At 48.0% G+C, this 20,770-nt stretch overlaps 1 long non-coding RNA gene, 1 other non-coding gene and 1 pseudogene across 2 annotated transcripts; 1 reads left to right on the forward strand and 2 right to left on the reverse strand.

Annotated features, from left to right (window-relative positions):
- On the forward strand, nt 1-6,536 carry LOC127484487 (uncharacterized). Its single transcript, XR_007911527.2, has 2 exons — nt 1-3,454; nt 6,130-6,536. It is a non-coding gene; the product is annotated as an uncharacterized lncRNA (long non-coding RNA).
- LOC127484561 (U2 spliceosomal RNA) lies at nt 237-427 on the reverse strand. Its single transcript, XR_007911624.2, has one exon. It is a non-coding gene; the product is annotated as a U2 spliceosomal RNA (small nuclear RNA).
- A 7,667-nt stretch (nt 6,537-14,203) lies between the features above and the next one.
- Nucleotides 14,204-14,381, reverse strand: LOC127484566 (U2 spliceosomal RNA; annotated as a pseudogene).
- Between the last annotated feature and the right edge of the window lie 6,389 nt (nt 14,382-20,770).

Raw genomic sequence — 20,770 nt, forward strand, 5'->3', positions numbered from 1 at the left:
TGGGAGATGCAGCCTAAAGTGCAATGAAATCCCCTTCTCAACATGGATTTCTAGAGTTCTTTGTGGACTAAGATTGTGCTCCAGTCACGGCCGGAAACAAGATTGTGAAGCTCTATTTTTCCCGTATGTGTAGAAGCAAGACCTTTTATTCCCATGGGTCGCGAAGTAGCGAGAAAAAACGAAGAGTTCCTTAAGCACTGATTGTTCTGTTTTTAGTCAACTCATTATTTCCCCCGAGGGGGTGCACCGTGCCCGGAGGTACTGCAATACCGGGTCGATGCGCGGAGTGGACGGAGCAAGCTCCTATTCCAACTCCCGGCTCCAAAAATCCATTTAATATATTGTCCTCGGATAGAGGACGTATCAGATATTAAACTGATAAGAACAGATACTACACTTGATCTTAGCCAAAAGGCCGAGAAGCGATGCCGGGCCCCTGCGCGCGCGCCGCCGCCCGCCCCCGCCGCGCACCTTTCACGCGCGGTGACTCCCGCCCCGCCCCGCCCCGCCCCCGCCGCTCCTCCGGCCCGCGCGCGCCCCGCAGGCCACGCCGCCCTATCGCCCTCATCGTCCACGCGGGCGATTCCTCGCCCGCGCTCGGGACCGGCCCCTCTCCCCCCTCCTCCTTTCTCCTCCCCCGCCCCACCGCCGCGGCCGCACTCATCTGCATGTCACGCCCCCGCCGTCCTCATCTGCATGCACCCGCCCCGCCCCGCCCCAGGGACCGCGCGCCGCTCCGCGGAAACATGGCCACGTGGCTCGGCCTTGTGGGCTGCGAGGCCTCCGCACGGAGTTCCCGGGTTCTCCCGCGAGGGCCGGAGAGAGCCGGCGGTTCCGCCGCGTACTCGTGACTCCCGGCTGGGGCGGGACCCGCACCGCGGGGGACCGGCCGCCGCACCGACTGCCGCTGTGGGAGGGGCCTTGCCTTTCACTGGAGCTCGTTTGCAGCTGACACACTTCAACTAGCGTGGAGAGCGTCCCGAGGACGAGGACCGACGAAAAGGGCGGCCCCTGCGCTGGGCAGGCCGTGCGGGGCTCTGCTCGCCCGGGAGCTCGCTGCCTGGCACCGAGGTGGCGTTACCCCGCGCAGACAGCCGAGGGCTCCGCGCGCGTGTGGGAAACAGGCTTCCTCAGGACAGCTGTGTGTCCAGGCCTGTCGCTGCCTCGCGACATTCCATGTCCAGGAGAAGCTAAAACCACCGACAAGAGAGAGCCCCCGCTGAGCCACTAACTTCACTGTGCTAATTCTCTTTGGACCATAGCTAGTAACACAGTTTTTAATGCGCGGGCCTTGAAGCAGGGCTAGGAATGTTAGAATTACAGGGCCAGCCGGTGCCACTAGTAGAGTAGTAAGCCATGGCAAGCTGGCAAACCAACCCTGGAACCATCCGTAGGATCGTTTCTGTTTTTGTTTTTGACAGGTAGAGTTTTAGACACACAGAGAGAAAGGTCTTCCTTCTGTTGGTTCACTCCCCCAATGTCCACCATGGCCGGTGCTGTGCCGATCCAAAGCCAGAGCCAGGTGCTTCCTCCTGGTCTCCCATGCGGGTGCAGGGGCCCAGGCACTTGGGCCATCCTCCACTGCCCTCCCGGGCCACAGCAGAGAGCTGGCCTGGAAGAGGAGCAACGGGGACTAGGGGAGTAGGGGACTAGAACCTGGCGCCGTCATGGGGTGCCGGCGCCGCAGGCGGAGGATTAACCAAGTGAGCCGCGGCGCCGGCCCGCATCCACAGGGTTCTTGTCTAGTTGTGTGACCAGAGAAGCAAAGGGTCCTTGTCTTCGTGCAAGAAAGAATTCAGGCGTGAGGCAGCAGGGGAAAGCAACATAGCAAGGTTTATTAGGGTAGGGACACGCGTAAGAACGATGGGCACCTCTCCAGGCAGGATCCGAGAGAGAGTGCGTAGTTCATGTGCAGGCTGGGGTTCCTAAGGGGATGGGTCTTGCCTTCCCGCCTTTCCCCTCCCCCTCTCCTTCTCCTTCTCCTTCTCCTTCTCCTTCTCCTTCTCCTTCTCCCGAACAAAGGACTTGTTGGGTTAAATACGAAGAATTCCTGTCTGACTTTTTCTCCCTGAACTTACCAGGGAGATGCCTGGCTGGCATCGGCATCACCCCGCCTTAGAGGAAGCCTGTTTACCAGGCCAGGCAGAAGGGGCAGGACTCCCTGGAAGGTCATCAGGATCCGGGCAGGACTTCGAAGTGCAGGATGCTGGGCTTCTGGAGCTTCCACAGTGGGTGCTGGTCTTCAGGCCTTTCTCAGGCACACATGGGCTCAATTTCTGACTTCCTACCTAACATAACTGTGGACACCAATCCAAGGACAAGACGCCCACTGGAGTGGAGGTCAGAAGACCTGATTTCCCTATCTGGCTTGCTCATGATAACACAAAAGAGTCCTCAGAGGGTCTGATACCTAATTTGTTATCAGTAATCAAGGAGCTGTTCTTGGGCTAAAACTGGAACAGGAGCGGGAGGACAAGGGCTGGAAGGTGAAAGCCTGGAGATGGCCAGTCCCAAACTTGCAGAGGATTATTGATAAGCCAAGGGGAGTAGAGCCGTTGATGCAAGAGCAGAGGCCACGATTCAAAGGAATGAGGCCCGGAGTGGGCTAGACAGGGTCTAGAACAAAGGACAGAGTCATTATGAGAGGACCTAAGAAAGGTGCTGTCTAAGCCAAACAGAAACTGACAGAAGGGGCCTGATAATAATCCGGTGGGCTTGAAGGCTCTGTCCGTTATGAGGAACAAGCTTATCGATCTCTTCACACGGGGTACATCCTAAGGGAGGTGTGAACCTCTTGGGGAAGGCACCCTGTTGTTGGGAGCCACTGTGCTGGTGTCCCTGTATAGGCCTTTGTTTAGACTAACCTTCAACTGTGTTCCTGTAAGGAGGATTCACTAGAAAGTTCCATTTGTACAGCTCACTGCTATGGTTAGCGCTTGGCCATCTGGCTTCAGTGCTCTCTTTCCTGTACCTTGATAAGCACATCTGGTAGCTGTAAGACCTCGCTGTAACCCCCTTTGTCAAACTGATACTGATTCCTGTGAAATTATTCCTTTAAACTATGTTGTAAGATGACCCCTGCTTACCCTCGACTGTTACGGTCCTTGCCTTGTACTATATAAGCTACCTCCTTCTCCAATAAAGTGAGGGCTTGATCAGAGTACTGTCTTGGTCTCCCTTCTCGTGTCTGGTTGGTCTCTCCCTTCAGGTCTGCCCTCCTCGTGTCCTAGTAGATTACCCCGCGGGCCGGGGCAAGTGGCGCCCAACGTGGGGCATGAGGAACGGGAATTGAGCTGAACGTCGCTGGAAAAGCTGGCTGTTTCATTTAGGTCGCCGCCTCTTCTCCTAAGAGCCACCACAGATGTTTCATCTGTGATACAGGCCCGGAGAAGGCGAGTGAAGACCTGCATGGTGGTCACCGCGTCCTGACCCGTCCGCAATAAAGGCTACGAGGGTAAGCAGAGCGACGAGAAACTATGGGGCAAACGCTAAGTAAGCAGGAACTCTCTTTGTGAAGGGGTTAAAAGCATCACTCAAGGCAGGAGGAGCAAGGGTTAAAAAAGGCGAGCCATAGAACAGTTCATTAGTGCTATAGGAACAGTCAGTCCTTGGTTTGCAGAAGGAGTCGGGAAGGAGCAACACTGGGATTTGCTCCGAAAAGATTTAATGTGCATTTAAAGAAACAAAGCAAGCCACGACAAAGGCTGTGAACACTTTATTGCAGATGTAGAGAATAGGGTTAAAGAAACAAACCGTAGAGCAGTTTATCAGTGCTGTTGAAAACATTAGTCCTTGGTTTGCTGAAGAGGGTGTTGTGGATAAGAAACGCTGGGAGTAAAAAATACAGATCAGTGTACACTGGACAGCCCTCACCTTGCATTTAAATACTTCATTTGAAGTAAATGTTACCTGTTGTGAAGTTAATGTTACTATGTGAAATGAGGAATTGTGGTGACAAAGTGTCCGGACTACCCATTCTGTTTTTGTTTTAGGTACTAACTCTACCCCTATTATTGATAGGAATGCTTGGACAGATTATGCTTGGTTTGCTTTACAAAAAAAAAAAAAAATGTAAATCAAAATATGCCGCAAATAGTTAAGATTCCACAAACCTGCAAAAATGTAACAATTACAGATAATAAGAGGCTAATTCCCCCTTGGATATGTTTCAATTTATCCTTAAAACACATTGAATATTATTGTGTTGGATTGCTGGATGTATACTTGTGTGAGAAATTTGTATTGTATTCTTATGATGTGTTAATTATGCCTATACCTTGGTGCAACTCTAGGGCCAAATGTAAGGACAGATTTTTGGGATGGAGAGGCTTGTATCTACGTTTGGCTCTGATAAACAAGTAACTTGTGTGCCGGATAACCTTCTCCTGCTCCTTGGGAGCCTGGCCAGTGTCGCTCCCCGTCTTCGTGGAGGAACGACACAGGACCCTGCGCTGTTCTTTCGTCTGCTCGGCCCTCCCCGGGTTTGCTGCTGGTTCTTCCCGGGTTGGCTACTATCCCTTCCACCTCCGTGGAAGGGCAGTTCCCCCTGGCCACATTCCCCACTTCCGCAGGGGAGCGGCACACCGCCGGCCGGCTCTCTTGGGGGCTGCACAGGTGTTCCTTCAAATAGGTGTTCCCCTTAGATGTTCCTGGTGCATGCTGTCTCTCTCCTCCTTTATAGTCCTCCTCCGCCAATCCCAACTCGGCTGCCCACACGCCGAGTACGCTGCTCTCCTCCAGTCAGTAGCAAGTCCTACAGTTTATTGGTTGAACTGGAGGCAGCTGTGCGGAAGCTGTTTACTTCTCTCCCAGCGCCATATTGTGGGAGAGCAGATGCATAGAATAAGTCTTAATTCCAGTAACTCAGTCTAGTCCGGTTTGCTCCCCACAGGCCAGTTCCCGGGGAGGAGGATAAAGGTATGTTTTCTGATAAACAGGTGGGCATGCTCTGTGTCTCGGCTCTCTCTCTGGCCAAGATCTGAGACGGGACGCACTGCTTGCCTAAAATCTTGGCAATGAGCCACCCTTGTCCTTGGGGGCTTTAAGGGGGAGCCGGAGCAAGCCTCTGCTGCTGCTGTTTCATCCCGGGGGAACACGCAGTCAAGCTGAACGTTAAACGTGCCCGTGATGATGACTAATGATGTTTAATTCTCGGTATGGATCCTTTTCTGGTGCTGTGTGAAGACTGCCTAGGAATGCCCACAGTACTGTGCATTCTACAAAACATAAGTACAATGCAGATATGGATCAATTGGCTATTGTGGCTGAGGTGTTCAGTGACAGTCTCTTTGATGAGAGATTAACAAAATGGATTAATTTGAAAACAGGACATTCAGGACCTGCCACTCTGCTTGGTATGTCATTACAAAAAGCAACAAGGAGGGCTATGCCTGATAAATGAGGGTGCTATCAATGTGGGCAGCAGGGACATGTGCAACAAAAAGGTCCAAAAGTTAAAGATCAAAATAAGACTCCTCCTGCGATTTGCCCCCGGTGCAAAAGAGGAAGGCATTGGGCCAATACATGTCACTCCAAAACTGATAGAAAGGCAATTCATTAAAAGAATAAAGTTCAAAAAACTAAAAGCGGGGCTGGCCCCAGGCCCCATCCCAACAAAACCAACACATTTTGGGGGCCATGACATTTGTTCCTCGACAAAACACCCTACATCCGTCAGTTCCCTCCACAGAGCCACAGAGGGTAGTGCGCGACTGGACCTATAGAGTACTGACCCCTGAGATGGGCCCACAAGCCCTCCCTACTGGGATTTTTGGTCCTTTGCCAACTGGGCTTTTTGGTCTCCTACTGGGCAGAAGTAGTACAACTATGAAAGGGTTACAGGTTTTTCCTGGAGTTACAGACGCTGACTTTACTGGTGAGATAAAAATGATGGCTCAAACCAATAATGTAACTTACCTCCAGGACAACGCATCGCTCAACCGATTCTGCTCCCCTTCTCTTCAATTGGAAAGTCTTTTTTAAATAAAAGAGGAAATAAAGGTTTTGGATCTTCTGATGCTTATTGGATACAACCCATAACTAAGGACCGACCCAAATTTTTCTTAAAATTAAATAAAAAGTTATTCAGTGGTCTTTTAGGTACTGGAGCTGATGGCTCTGTTATTTCAGCAGCAAGCTGGCCCACGAATTGGAGAAAGGAAATGACCATGACTCAGTCGCGAGGTATTGGTCGGAGTCAGAGATCAGCACAAAGTTCCAAGTTGCTGCAATGGGAGGATGAAGCAGGTAATGCTGGAGCCTGTCGCCCCTATATTTTGGCTGCATTACTTGTTAATCTATGGAGACGTGATATTCTAATTCAAATGGGGGCTTTAATGCGTAGTCCAAATAAGACTGTTACCACTAACATACTTCAACAAGGTCATCTGCCAGGTAAGGGTTTAGGCAAACAACAACAAAGCATCACATCTCCAGTTACTTACTTTAACTGTCAATCATGACCAGAGAGGCTTGGGTTTCCCTTGATGGCTACTGGTCAGCCTGTGCCCCGTGCAAAAAATAAAATAAAATAAAAATGAGATAATCCCGTGTGGGTGGATCAGTGGCCTTTACTGCAGGAAAAGATAAATGCTGCACAGATATTGGTGGAAGAACAATTAACAGCGGGACAACTAGTTCCTTCTAATTCTCCTTGGAATAGTCCTATTTTTGTTATCAGAAAGAAATCTGGGAGATAGCGATTGCTTCAAGGCCTTAGGGCTGTTAGTGCTACTGTGGAAATGATGGGGGCTTTACAACCAGGTTTACCATTGCCTACTGCAATTCCAAAGGACTCTTATATTGCAATAATAGATTTAAAAGATTATTTTTATACTATACCTTTACACCCAGAAGATTGTCCCCGATTTGCTTTCCGTGTTAAACCAGTAAATTTTAAAGAACCTATGCAAAGATGCCAATGGAGGATCTTACCTCAAAAAATGGCTAATAGCCCTACTTTGTGCCAACAATTCATTGATGCTGCTCTGCAACAAATTTGCAAAAAATATAGCAATTTATATATTGTACACCATGTGGGTGATATTTTAATAGCTGGACCCGAGGAATTCTTGGTGATGCAATGTCTGACAGGAATGAAAGAGCAACTATCTGCTTTTGGTCTTATCATAGCCAGCCCCTGAGAAAATGCAACTTCAATATCCTTATCAATATCTAGGCTTCCAATCGTACCCATGAACAATACTTCCACCTCACAATTGGATTCTTTACAGACTTTCAATGATTTTCAAAAACTTCTAGGGGGTATTAATTGGCCTTGTCCACATCTGCACCTCACAACAGGAGACCTTAAACCTTTATTCGATATCCTGAAGGGAGACAGTTCCCCTACCTCCCAAGGAGTGCTTACTCCCGCAGCATGCCTAGCCTTGCAAAAGGTACAACAAGCCTTATCTCAGAGCTGTGTTTCTTGCATTGATTGTAATCAACCTTTAATTCTTATTGTTTTGATTACAGATTATTTACCCACCACTCTGTTGTGGCAAGAGGCCCCTTTACTTTGGATATATTTACAGGCTACCCTTCAAAAGAATGTTGTACCATATTATAATGCAATAGCTGAGATTATCGCTAAAGGGAGACTAAAATGTACAAAAGATATTTGAAATAGAGCTGACATGTATATGTCAACCAACCATATACTAACAAACAGCTAATATGGCTCCTGTCTTTCACTGAAGGCTGGCCTCTTGCATTAGCTTCTTTTTCAGGACAAGGTCGTAATAACTATCCAGCAGATAAAGTGATACAATTTTTATGACATCATTCCTGTGTATTTCCACGAAATGCAAGCTTTCAACCCTTAGAGAATGCTGGCTTGATATTTATAGAGGGTGCCAACACTGGTCAAGCTTCTGTAATTTGTGATGGTCACCGTACAGTTATTAACACCTCTTTTTCATCTCTACAGCTAGTTGAATTAGCTGCTGTTGCACTTGCATTGCAGTCTACTTTGGATGTAGCGGTTAACATATACACCGATAGCAAATATGTGTTCCTATCGGTGCCTCGATTGGAAACTTGTTCATTCCTTCCTGGATCCTCAGCTGCCTCTCCTTTGTGTTCTCGCATTTGCACTGTCATTCGGCAGTATACCTGCCCTTTCTTTATAGGTCCTATTCGAGCACATTCCAATCTTCCTGGACCTTTGGTAGATGGCAATCGTGTGGCACATTCTGCTCTATGCATATATTCTATTGATACAGCAACAGGAGATCACGTTTTACATCATTTAAATGCTCATACGTTACGCTTAAAACATAATATGACTCAAGAACAAGCTCGACAAATTGTAACATTCTGTTCTACTTGCTCCATCCAGTTACCAGTACCTCACCTTCGAATTAATCCTCGCGGTTTATTCCCCAATCAACTATCGCAAATGGATATCACCCACTTCATGGAATTTGGTAAACAAAAATATATACGTGTGTCTATTGATGCTTGTTCTGGATTTATGTTTGCTTCCTTACATACAGGTGAAGCCACAAGATGTGTTATTACAAGCTTTTGCTTCCCTAGGAACTCCAAAGCAGATTAAAACGGATAATGAACCTGCTTATATCTCTGCCTCTTTTAAAAATCTTTGTGTAACTTTTTTATATCTCATGTTACTGACATTCCTTATAATCCTCAGGGTCGAGGCATTGTTAAACGTACACATAATACTTTAAAGCAATGCTTTAATAAAATTAAAAAAGGGGAGTTTGGGGTTCTTGCCCATTCTCCTAACAAATGGCTCTCACATGCTTTATTCATTTTAAATTTTTTCACATTGGATAAAGATGGTCGTTTTGCAGCTGATCAACACTGGCATCCACACAGCTGCGAAAAGAGCAATGGTGAAATGGAGGGATCCTATCACCAATCAATCGAATGGACCTGATCCGGTACTGGTATGGGACGCGGGCTCCTAAGGGATGGGTATTTTTATGCAACCAATTTGCTTTTACATTGTTAGCCCCTGATGATTTTCACAACTGCCCATTGGGCCGTGTGGCCCCAATGCTTTAACATCTGTATTTCCAAAGACAGGACAGCGACGCTCATTCCCTGAGAACTGTGATGATGATGTCATCGTAATTGGAGACCTGCTTTCACCATGGCTATACAGCTAGTGGGAGTTCCTGGATTGGCTTATGGAAATAATCGTGGACTACGAAGGCTTACATGTTTGGTGACCAAAACAATCAATCTTACTGCTACTGCGCTATCCAGTATAGCTGAAGAATTGGATCAAGTTCATCCAGGAGTACACTGAAACCGAGCAGCTATCGATTATTTGCTGTTAAACAATCATATAAGCTGTAAATCTGTACCAGGGGAATGTTATTTTAACATTACGAACAATGTGCCATATATAGAGTCTGTTATTGATAAACTTAAGAGTAAAATGCAACATATGTTTATTACTAACCCACTATTCATTTGGAGGGTTTCAATGGATTCATTGGTTATCAATGTTGGCTGGACCGCTACTGCTTTTCCTACTTTGTATGGGATGTTTTCCGTGTGTTCTGCAATTTGTGCTAACCTCGCTGCAGTCTGTATGGACTGACGTTCATCCTTTAAAACTTTGTACCAAACCTCCTTTTGTAATCAAAAATAGTTGATATTTGGCTATATGTTTCATCTCTCGCCTAATGTCAGGCTGGTCCGATGGTAGTGGGTTATCAGAACTTATCAGCATTAGTGTCACTAAAGTTGGTATACAACCCCCCACTGCTAAATTTAACTGGCTTTAAAAAAATATCGATCATTCTTCAACTGCCCTATCCTTATCAAACGAACAACAACAAGTATTGCGGCAGGGTATTCTAGATAATAGTGCAGCCGTTGATTATCTTCTCTTATTACATCACAAAAATGCAATCAAGTTAAGAATATGTTGTTTTAATCTTACTGATAACTCTCATAGTATTGCTATTGAAATCCAAAAATGCACAGAACTTGCTTCTTACTTGACTCAAGACAAAGGGTCCAAAAGCTTATTCAATTGGCTTACATCCTGGCTGCCAAATTTCTCCTGGCTTAAAGAACTGTTTGTGGGGATTGTAATCTTCCTCATAAGCCTCCTTACAGCCCGTCTTGTTGGCAGGTGTTTCGTGTATTTTCTAACTAGGCCTTGGAAGTCCCTCAGAAGATAAGACGGTGGGTAGTCAATGACGGGTAAGATGGGTTGCCGCACATAGCAACCTAAGACAGGGATTCATCGATGACGATGGATTCTGATGACGGGTAAGAATGTGCGGGTGGAACCCACAACCTAAGACAGGCACCATCGTTTGCTTCATTATAAAATAAAATAAAATTAAAAAAAAAAAACAAACAGCACCGTTCAGAGTGCAGAGTTACATTTAATGGGCCTCCACCTATCTTTACGTTGCTTCTGATGCCTAGCTTTCTCTTCCTCCTGGTTTTGGTTAAAGCAGACCTTTGTGGCCCACACTAGAAGTCTACAGTCACAGGCGTAGTAGTGGTTCTGGTAGTGGTTCTTCTGTGAGGTAGACAATGCCCCTGAGGAAAGCTGTGTCCTCACTTGAAAGCTTTCTCTCCCTTTGCGTGGTCTGAAAGGGAGGTTTTGCCTGTTTACCGTGCCCAAGGCGAAGTCAACCTAGCTGTGAAATTATAATTTAAGCTCTCCTTTTGCCTATGCTATTATCACAGAAAATGGTAGCCATCCCTTTTCTAAGATCCAAAAGCCAAGTGGTGCCTCTTGGAGCGTCCTTCCAAATACTCAGTATCCCATCTTGAAGAGACTAGAGAGAGGAGGGAGGGAGTCCCAGACTGCTTGCTGACAATAGCAATAGCAAATGAAGACTTAGCAAGCGATGTCACCCTTTAGATAACCAGTTAGGAGAACATTTAACAGGAGGTCCGATGCCTCCTGTAAATTTTAAGAATACGTGTGTTTGGAAACATCTCTTAAATATCTGACATGATGTGGCTTGTTGAATCAGCAAACTCAAGCACAAACATATAAAAACATTTTCATTTCTTTCTACCAACAGATTTAAAGCTTCTGATACAGAGATTCAGGTCACAGGAATCAAAATGTATCTTTGATTAATTTTAGCAGTTTAAATTTATGAGCAATCTGTTCTCTATAAGCCAATGAAAATAAAGCTCTTAAGAAATATTCCCGTGTAGACATACCATATGTGTATACATATAACATAACATACAAGATAGCACAATAAAGCAGTTTCAGTAATAGCTTTTTTTAAAAAAAAATTCTTTAACTCCTTTTGGTAAATTACCAGTTGGTTCGAATGACTTGCTGCTCTTAGTAACCTCAGTTAACCATACTTTCTCTCGGTTGGTATCTGTAATACATTATTGGCTTCATCTGTTTACAGAGTTACCCCAAAGTTCTGAATACAATAGAAGTGGCTGGAAAAAGTCCATCAGAATAACAACGCTTTAGTTTTATGAGCAGCAAATCTGATATATAAAACTGTGGATGGCCAAAGACTTTAAGTTGCCACGTGTAAAATTCTAAACTCATTAACCAACAAGAGGCACTTGCTTACTTCACACAGTATTTCCAAAAGCACCTGCAGGATTTTACAGAACATTTAACCCTTTTAGGCCTTTCTCATTAGGATAACCATCGTGTCTGGTAACACAAGGTCATTAGACTTTTTAACTTACAGACATTTGTAGCGGTAGCATTTTATATTATCAAAACTTAAAAGGTAGCACCACTTCACATCTTGACAGTACTTCTAATATAATCCAAATAGCCTGCTTCGTTGGTGTCTCTACAAGATGAGAGACACATATCCTTTGATTTTTTTTTTTTTTTTTGAATGCCTGTCAAGGATGCCAAGAAGGCTTAAAATATCTGGTTGAAATAAGATCCCTTAACACGATGACATAATATAGACCAAATTTGATCCCTGTGACAAGGTGATTACTCAAATGTTTTAGGATAAGCATATATTCAAACAAATCATAATTCTTAACACAAACTCAGGTGTTTTTAAACAATTAGAATTTAACAGAGACATCAAGAGAACATAATAGATTACTTTAACATAACACAAAATCTGTGTCTCTTTGGTTGTTCCAAGACTCAGAAATAAAACCTTAAATTTAAGAGCTGGGGCATTGAGTCGAATCCCATGCTTTGGAACAGTTTTAACAGAGTCAGGACTAGGGAGAGAGACGAGCTTACTGGAGCTTGCTAAAACACTGAACAGAGTCACCAATTAAAACGATCAAAAGGAGATGCTACAAGTTTTAAACAGATTTCTAAGACAATTAAAAACTGTTTGCTAGGGGCTGGCGCCATGGCGCACTAGCTTAATCCTCCGCCTGCGGCGCCAGCATTCCATATGGGCGGTGGTTCGAGTCCCAGTTGCTCCTCTTCCAATCCAGCTCTCAGCTATGGCCTGGGAAAGCAGTGGGAGATGGCCCAAGTCCTTGGGCCCCTGCACCAGCGTTGGAGACTGGGAAGAAGCTCCTGGCTATTGGGCTTCGGATGATGCAGCTCCGGCCGTTGTGGCCATTTGAGGAGTGAACCAGTAGATGGAAGACCTCTCTCTCTCTCTCTCTCTCTCACTGTCTGTAACTCTACCTGTCAAATAAATAAATAAAATCTTAAAAAAAAAAGTTTCCTAACATATATTGCAAAAATCCTCTATTTCCTTAATAGAGGATTATCAGATTATAATTCTATGTTAACAAAAAAAAAAATAGAATAGATTTGGATTAAAAATTTCTTTTTTTATAACGTTCTGTGACTTCATCACACCCTCTTCAACTTACTTGAAATGTTCTATCATTTCCATTCCAGTCAAGAGTAAACTAGCCATCAGGATGAAGTCATTCTTACAAACCATGTCCTTTCTTTATTCAAAAAAACCTTTTATCTTCTTAACCTTTCTTATCAAGCGCATATTTCTATACTTGTGATGTTTTCCATCTGCCAATTTCCTTGATTTACATTTGAAAGAACCTGTTAAAAAGCTCCAAATTAAGACAATATTTTAAAATTTCTTTGGAGGGGGGGACAGGCAGAATTAGACAGTGAGAGAGAGAGAGAGAGGTCTTCCTTTTCCCGTTGGTTCGCCCCCCGAAACGGCAACACGGCCGGCGCGCTGTGCTCCAATCCAAAGCCAGGAGCCAGGTGCTTCCTCCTGGTTTCCCATGCGGGTGCAGGGCCCAAGGACCTGGGCCATCCTCCACTGCCTTCCCGGGCCACAGCAGAGAGCTGGCCTGGAAGGGGAGCAGCCGGGACAGAACCGGCGCCCCAACCTGGACTAGAACCCGAGGTGCCAGCACCACAGGCGGAGGATTAGCCAAGTGAGCCGTGGCACCGGCCCACACAATATTTCTTTTTATGTATTTATTTATGTATTTTGTGTTGGGGGGACAAAGCTGCCTTCAGGGTGGAAGGGCTCCTCCACCTGCTGCTCCCTGGTCTCCACAGTGTTAGCGTCTGTGAAAAGACAATGCAGGGGAAGGGGGGGGCTCTTTCTGTCTCTTCCTGCCCCTTCTCCCCTCAGCTAAAGAGACTTTGAACTTAGGGGCCCATGAGCCTGGAGAGGCCTGAACCCAGTGAGGAAGTGTACGGGGAGCCCTCTCCCACCCCTATTTCCTTCTGGGAGTGGTCAAGGGCTCAGAGCCCCCTGCTGGCCTTTCCTAGCCCATCTTCCTGGGGCCTGGCTGTTTTTAATGAAAATTTCAGAGGAGAGGGCAGGGGAGGGGAGGGGAGGGGAAAGAAAGGAAAGAAAGACAGGGTCAGAGAGAGGTAGAGAGAGGTCTTGCATGCTCTGGTTCTCTGATGGGATGCAAAGGCAGGAGGCAGGAGGTTCTCCTGGGTCTCCCATGCGGGTGCAGGGGCCTTAGCGTGTGGGCTTTCCCAGGCCGTAGCAGAGAGCTAGAACGGAAGAGGTGGGAGCAGAACCGGCGGCCATGTGGGGCTTGGAGGCAATAGCTATGGATGCCACAGTCCCCTGTTGGGAGGTGCAGGCTGGTTGGCTCCCAGAGGTGGACCACTGCCATTGTGGCTGGACAGCGAGACGTCTAGTCTGGGCGGTGTGGTTGGTCTCCTGTTGGTCTGCACACGCAGAGGAAGCAGCACAAAACACGAGCAAGGAGAAGCCCCAGGCGTTTCTGGGCAAGCAAGCCCACGAGCTGGGTGAAGTCTGCCTTTGAGACCGCGTTGTATCCCCCGAGGGGGTGCACCGTGCAATACCGGGTCGATGCGCGGAGTGGACGGAGCAAGCTCCTATTCCAACTCCCGGCTCCAAAAATCCATTTAATATATTGTCCTCGGATAGAGGACGTATCAGATATTAAACTGATAAGAACAGATACTACACTTGATCTTAGCCAAAAGGCCGAGAAGCGATGCCGGGCCCCTGCGCGCGCGCCGCCGCCCGCCCCCGCCGCGCACCTTTCACGCGCGGTGACTCCCGCCCCGCCCCGCCCCGCCCCCGCCGCTCCTCGGGCCCGCGCGCGCCCCGCAGGCCACGCCACCCTATCGCCCTCATCGTCCACGCGGGCGAATTCGCGCGTGCGCTCGGGACCCGTTCCACTCCACCCCGCCCCGCTCCGCCGCTTCGGTCGCGGCCGCACTCATCTGCATGTCACGCCCCCGCCGTCCTCATCTGCATGCACCCGCCCCGCCCCGCCCCGCCCCAGGCACCGCGCGCCACCCCGCGGAAACATGGCCACGTGGCTCGGCCTTGTGGGCAGCGAGGCCTCCGCACGGAGTTCCCGGGTTCTCCCGCGAGGGCCGGAGAGAGCCGGCGGTTCCGCCGCGTGCTCGTGACTCCCGGCTGGGGCGGGACCCGCACCGCGGGGGACCGGCCCCCGCACCGACTGCCGCTGTGAGAGGGGCCTTGTGTTTCACTGGAGCTCGTTTGCAGCTGACACACTTCAACTAGCGTGGAGAGCGTCCCGAGGACGAGGACCGATGAAAAGGGCGGCCCCAGCGCTGGGCAGGCCGTGCGGGGCGCACCGACTGCTGCTGCCGCCTCCGCCCCAAGGACGCGGATGCCTGGGGGGGGGGGGGACCTGGATCCCAGTGGAAGGACGCCTCAAGAAAGGGGGTTTCTGTTTATTCTTAATGATTTGTTTACTTACCGGAAAGACAGTCACACAGAAGCTTCCATCCGCGGGTTGAGTCCCACATGGCCGAAGCCGGCTGGGAGCCCGGAGCTCTGTGGTGGGCTCCGTGGGTGGGCTGTCTGAGAAGGTTTTCTTGCCCCTTGGTCCTGAGGAGAGAGAATTCTCCTGGGAGCTTTCCTGGGGAAGGGCTGGGACCACCTGGGAGGTGACCAGGGTCTGGGCTCCTGGGGCTTCCGCAGCAGGTGCTGGGCTGCAGGCCTGTCTCTCTCTCTCTCTCACATACACACACACACACACACACACAGGCTCAATTTCTGACTTCCTACCTGACATATCCCCCCTCAAGAGAGAATACCCGTAATTCTTTTATGGGGATAAATGGGTGGGGTTCTGTCTTCTAGCTACTTCCGAAGCTGACAAGTGGGCGTCCAGGGGGATATGGGTGTTTTTCTCTTGCTCTCTGTCCTGTGGTGCTTGAGAGTGGCCTCGGGAAGCATGGTCCTGCTTGGTCCAGAGAGCGGGTCACCTCGCCCGATGAGTAGGCTGGAAGCCATGTCCTAGAGGCATCTGGAGCAGATGGCTTGTGTTCTGTTAGAGAGAGGACACGCAAGGATGTTAAGGGGCAACAGTCTGCAGCGAGCACAGAATGTGCTTGGTGCTGTGTCGCCAAGGAGAGGCAGTGACCAGCATTTCCATGACCAGATGTGGTGTTAGGCCAGATATTTTAGTCTTGTCTGACCTGGCCCTGGAGTTGTCTGGCCTCGTCCAAGAAAGCATGAACATGACTTTTGCCCCTTTAGTTTGACCCTGGCTCGGGGCACTTTCTCGGGCAGCAGGTCGCAGGTCTAGGGCCTGCCTGTTTGAAGGCCTGAATTTGCAATCCCTTTGTGAGAGCCCTAGTCCTGGCAGCTTTTCAGTGGATAAAAGCTGAGCCTTGTTTGCTTGCTTTTCCCAAAGGAGGGGGCTCTGCTCTGGCTCCCTGCTGAGAGCCTGGTGTAGGAGCTGTGCTATTTCCCTGCATCTAGGAATCGGTTACCTGTTAGGGAAAAGGTGGGACTGCCTGAGGTTTGCAGAAGTAAGCATTTGCTGCATGGCCCATATCCTCTCTGGCGCTGGTCTTCTCTCCCCAGGGGAGTGGAGAAGGGTTAAATAATTCACTCTCTAAGGGACCGGTCATGCCTTTTCTTCTGGATACCTAGTAGCTCGTTTTGCTAGGAAGTTAAGCCGATGGATAAGACCAGAATCTCAGGCTGGGAAGGGGAGCAGACTAATAAATCATTTACATTTAACCATCTACATTTTGGATTACTTTGCACCCCTTCAAGAGATAGGCCCTTTAAGTCCTCGGTGAGGACCCATCCAAATAGGTGCTGTTACTCAAAGCCCTGTTTTTAGGAACTGGCAGTGAAGTAGGCAGGTGTATAGGTTAAAGTCAATTAGCTTTGTGAGCTGGAAGACCGTGCCTTTGCCACACCTCTGTGTGACCTCAGGCCCCTACCTGGCCACACCTGAGTGCCCACCGGCCAATCAGGTTAATTAACCACTCCCCTTTGGAAGTGGGTTAAAAGCCTGGGACCAAAGCCTGGGACCCCGTGTGTCCTGGCCCTCTTATTTTCCCTGGCCTCTAGCCAGGAGGGGGCTGGCTGTAGCCCTGCGCCTCCAGGGCCTGTGGCCTTCGGACCACCCGCCCTAGGCTTCCTGGCCTAGATGCTCCTCCACGTGGCTGGTTCCTGGTGCTCCGTATGAGTCCAGATTTGCCTCTCTCTCTTAGATAAAGCTCTCACTCTCCTATGCATCTTTCGCACTAAGTAAAGCTTACCATGTACCATGCTGCCTCATTTATCTGTGCCGGTATTTAGAATTCTTCTCTAAATATTAGGCAAGAGCCCTCTCGGGCTTATTAATATTGGGGATTTATTAATAAGCATATGGCGATATCGTAGGGAACTCAAATTTCAGTACCATATGTGGAAACCCAGATGGGCCTTCTGGGGAACTTTAAGGAGACACATTTTCATATATATTTTAGGGGTCATTTCTGATATCATATGGCACCCCAAATGCCGGTAACATACGTGGCATCCCAGATGGCGCTTCCAGGGAACTTTAAGGGGCCACAGTTGGATATATATTTTGAGAGGCCGTTTCTGATATCAGCAGGAAGGGCTTTCAGGGTTAAGAATATTTGGATAGACATCAAGGCCTGGCTGGGTGTGTGAGGCCCAGACCTACGCGTGGGGTGCCAGAAGAGAAGAGAGATGAGAATCTCCTTAAGAGAGGCACCCTGTTGACTCCCATTATGAAGCTGGACTAGGAGGAGAGCTGAACAGGAGGCTGGTACAAATAGGCAACTTATGTTTCACTGACCCTAGGCCATCCCCTCAACAGCAGTGGCTAGAGCTGGAAGCTGGGCAGAGGCTGGGCAGAGCCAAAGGCTTTAAGCTCGGAGCCACAGGGTCTGCGGTTCTGAACCAGGGGTCCTTCGACCCCAGGGCAGTTCCGTGTCCAGTGGCCTTGCTCTCGGCTGAGCTGACAGGAGGCGGTTTCTGTCACGACGGCTGCTTGCCCAACGCCCTGGCTCCTCACATCGGAAACGGGTGCCGTTTGGGGTGGACTGGCCTTGTTGGGTCTCCTTGACGGCAGATCACCGTGCAGAACAGCCATTGATTGGCCTGTTGCCTATCCTTACATCGCTCCTGCTGCGAGCTTGCTCCTCGTTCTCCTGGTCTCTAATAAAGCAGACCACAGAGGCAGCCTCTATGATGTCAGTCAAGGGGTGCTCAACCCAACCCTGATTTTTGAAGATTGCTTTAATGTCATCAGGGGGAGTTAGACAACTATGGTCATGGGCAAATTCTGACACTTAGTATTTTCCTGTGAGCTATAACCATGCCCATGAAGAGACCTTTTAGGTAAGAATCAGGCTAGCTGTGACATTACTTCATAGTTTAACCTCTCATTTTCTGGCTATGCTGTTTGGTCCTCTATACTGTGGCCAGGCATTAGTACAGAAAAGGTCAGTCATCCCTTATATAAGGTCTGGGGATCAAACCGTGCATCACAGTGGAGAGTCCTGCAGAACAGTAGTAGCTTCCCTTCTGGAAGAGAAGAGAGGAGAAATGAGGCAGCCAGTCGGGTCTCTCTGGTTGCTTAGCCTGACTCCCTGGGCCTTCAGATTTAAGCAGCGTTCAACCGGTGTGTTACTGCCATCCTTTGGCTTCTGGATATTTACCGTGTAGCCAGTGGGTTATGGGCCTGGGTTGCCGGGTTTAACTAGTGTTACTGTGTAGCCCCTAAGTTTAAGTTTTGGGGCTTCCGGGTTTCCACCGTGTAGCCTGTGGACACTAGAGCTTTCTTGGGCTCCTGGAACCCAGGTCTCTAGCATCTGCCTCATAACCGTCTCCAAGCATCTCCAAGTCTCTTTTGCAACACTCTCCCTTTGGGCTGGACCTCCGTGTGATCCACGTTTGAACTAGCAATGCCCGGTTATTCAGCGTCAGCTGCATGGAGACTTCCTCATCTCCCTTTAAAGGATCTGGCTTCAGAGCCAGGGGCTGGAGCAGCTAGAAAGAAACATGCTTATACCTGAAGTTTAGCATCATGTCACATCTTGACAGCACCTTTAATCCAAATAGCCCAACTGGTTATTATCTCTGCGAGATGAGAGAGGTCTCTTGGCATCTGCAGTAGCCCCTCTGGAAATATCAAATTCTGGAGAATTTAGAACTTTGATTTTCAGAAAGTCTGCTAAAGATGCCAAGAGAACTTAAAGTATCTGGGCAAAGCAGAATTCCTTAACACTGTGAAGTGATATCCATCCATGTAGTCAGGGTGATTTTAACACTTTTAGACCAGATCTAATCATAGTGACATTTAAAATAACTTAGACTTTTAAGGCTCGATGCTTTTCATCAATCGTAACTTAAGAGACAGTAGAGTACACGATAGATTCCTTCGACGGAACACAAATTCCATGTCTCTTGTTGAATAAAGCAGAAATAAAAACCTCGAACATAAGAGTTAGCACATGAAATCACCACATAACTTGGAACAATTTAACAGTCAAGAAGAGCTTACAGGACCTAACTCTAGAAATGGCACAGAGCAACCAATTAAACAGACACTGTTAAAAGGAGACGGTGCAGTTTTTACAACAGCAGATTTTAAGATTTACAATTGAGACCATTTCCAGATATTTACTGACATATTTATATGCACTTTAAAAAAACGCATTGTCCTAACAGAAGCTCGGACTTCGATTTTAGGTCCGTGTGACTTTGGCATTAACACTCAACTTTGGCCGGCGACGCGGCTCACTAGGCTAATCCTCCGCCTGGCGGTGCCGGCACACCGGGTTCTAGTCCCGGTCAGGGCGCCGGATTCTGTCCCGGTTGCCCCTCTTCCAGGCCAGCTCTCTGCTATGGCCTGGGAGTGCAGTGGAGGATGACCCAAGTACTTGGGCCCTGCACCCCATGGGAGACCAGGAGAAGTACCTGGCTCCTGCCATTGGATCAGTGCGGTGCGCCGGCTACAGCACGCCAGCCGCGGTGGCCATTGGAGGGTGAACCAACGGCAAAAGGAAGACCTTTCTCTCTGTCTCTCTCTCACACTGTCCACTCTGTCAAAACACACACACACACACACACACACAAAACACTCAACTTGTAGAAAACTCTGTAAACAAGATTTTAAAATCGTAAACTTTTCTTATCTTTTTGTGACTTGCTCAGACCTTCTGAAACTTACACCCGAAGTTACTTTTAAGTAGTCTTGAATTGTCATGTATGGCCAACCTATGAGAATACATGTTGCTAAGCCCCACCAGTCTCCCTTACAGAATTTAAGGTGTTATAATACATTTTCCCAAGTTTAACTTAGTAACGATGCCTAGATGATTTAAGGCACTGAAGTTGAATACACACCATTATCTGCATTATTTTTGAGGTCAAAATTACATTTCCCTGTTCTTAAGTAACCGATAAAGATGACACCTCCTGGACAGCAAGCAGAGACACTAGTGCATGCTCACAACTTGGAAAAGACCCTCATCTTTTAAAGAAACACGGTTAAAGCGTACCAAAAACACGGGTAAACCGAGCGAACCAAAGCAAACCGGAGGGCATTTGGGTTAACCGGATTTTGAACCAATCTGTATTGGCTGACTGTAGTTACCAACATAAAGGCTTGTATACACAGAATTTACTCTCGTTTACTATAAGACCACTCTAGCTGGAAAGCGATAACACGAATACAACACAGGCCTGACATCATTTATAACCTTTTAGCATACTTGACATAATCTGAATCGACTAAACAGCTGTTATTTTAACAAAATCAGAGTCTCATTCTTTCAGAGGTCCAGGGATCCGACTGGAAGCCTCAAAGTCAGAAGACTCGGTTTAGAACTGAAACTGTCGAAGAGTCGAACCGTTTAGCCAAAAGAGTACTTCTAACCCGAGCATTTTTACCAAGGCTGTGGGCCAGATCTGATCAGAGTTGAGGTAATCCCTCAAACATTACAAATAGGCAGATAACGTAAACAACGTTGAGACACAGTTCTCCCAATCAAGACTCAGTACTGGCAATAGAAAAACAGGAAACCTCCAAGACACGTGAAAACTCTCATCAGCCAAGTCAGGGACAGCAGCACAGAAGAGGGCCGATCATC

The sequence above is a fragment of the Oryctolagus cuniculus genome, chromosome 17 (assembly GCF_964237555.1).
Source record: "Oryctolagus cuniculus chromosome 17, mOryCun1.1, whole genome shotgun sequence".
NCBI classification, from domain to species: domain Eukaryota; kingdom Metazoa; phylum Chordata; class Mammalia; order Lagomorpha; family Leporidae; genus Oryctolagus; species Oryctolagus cuniculus.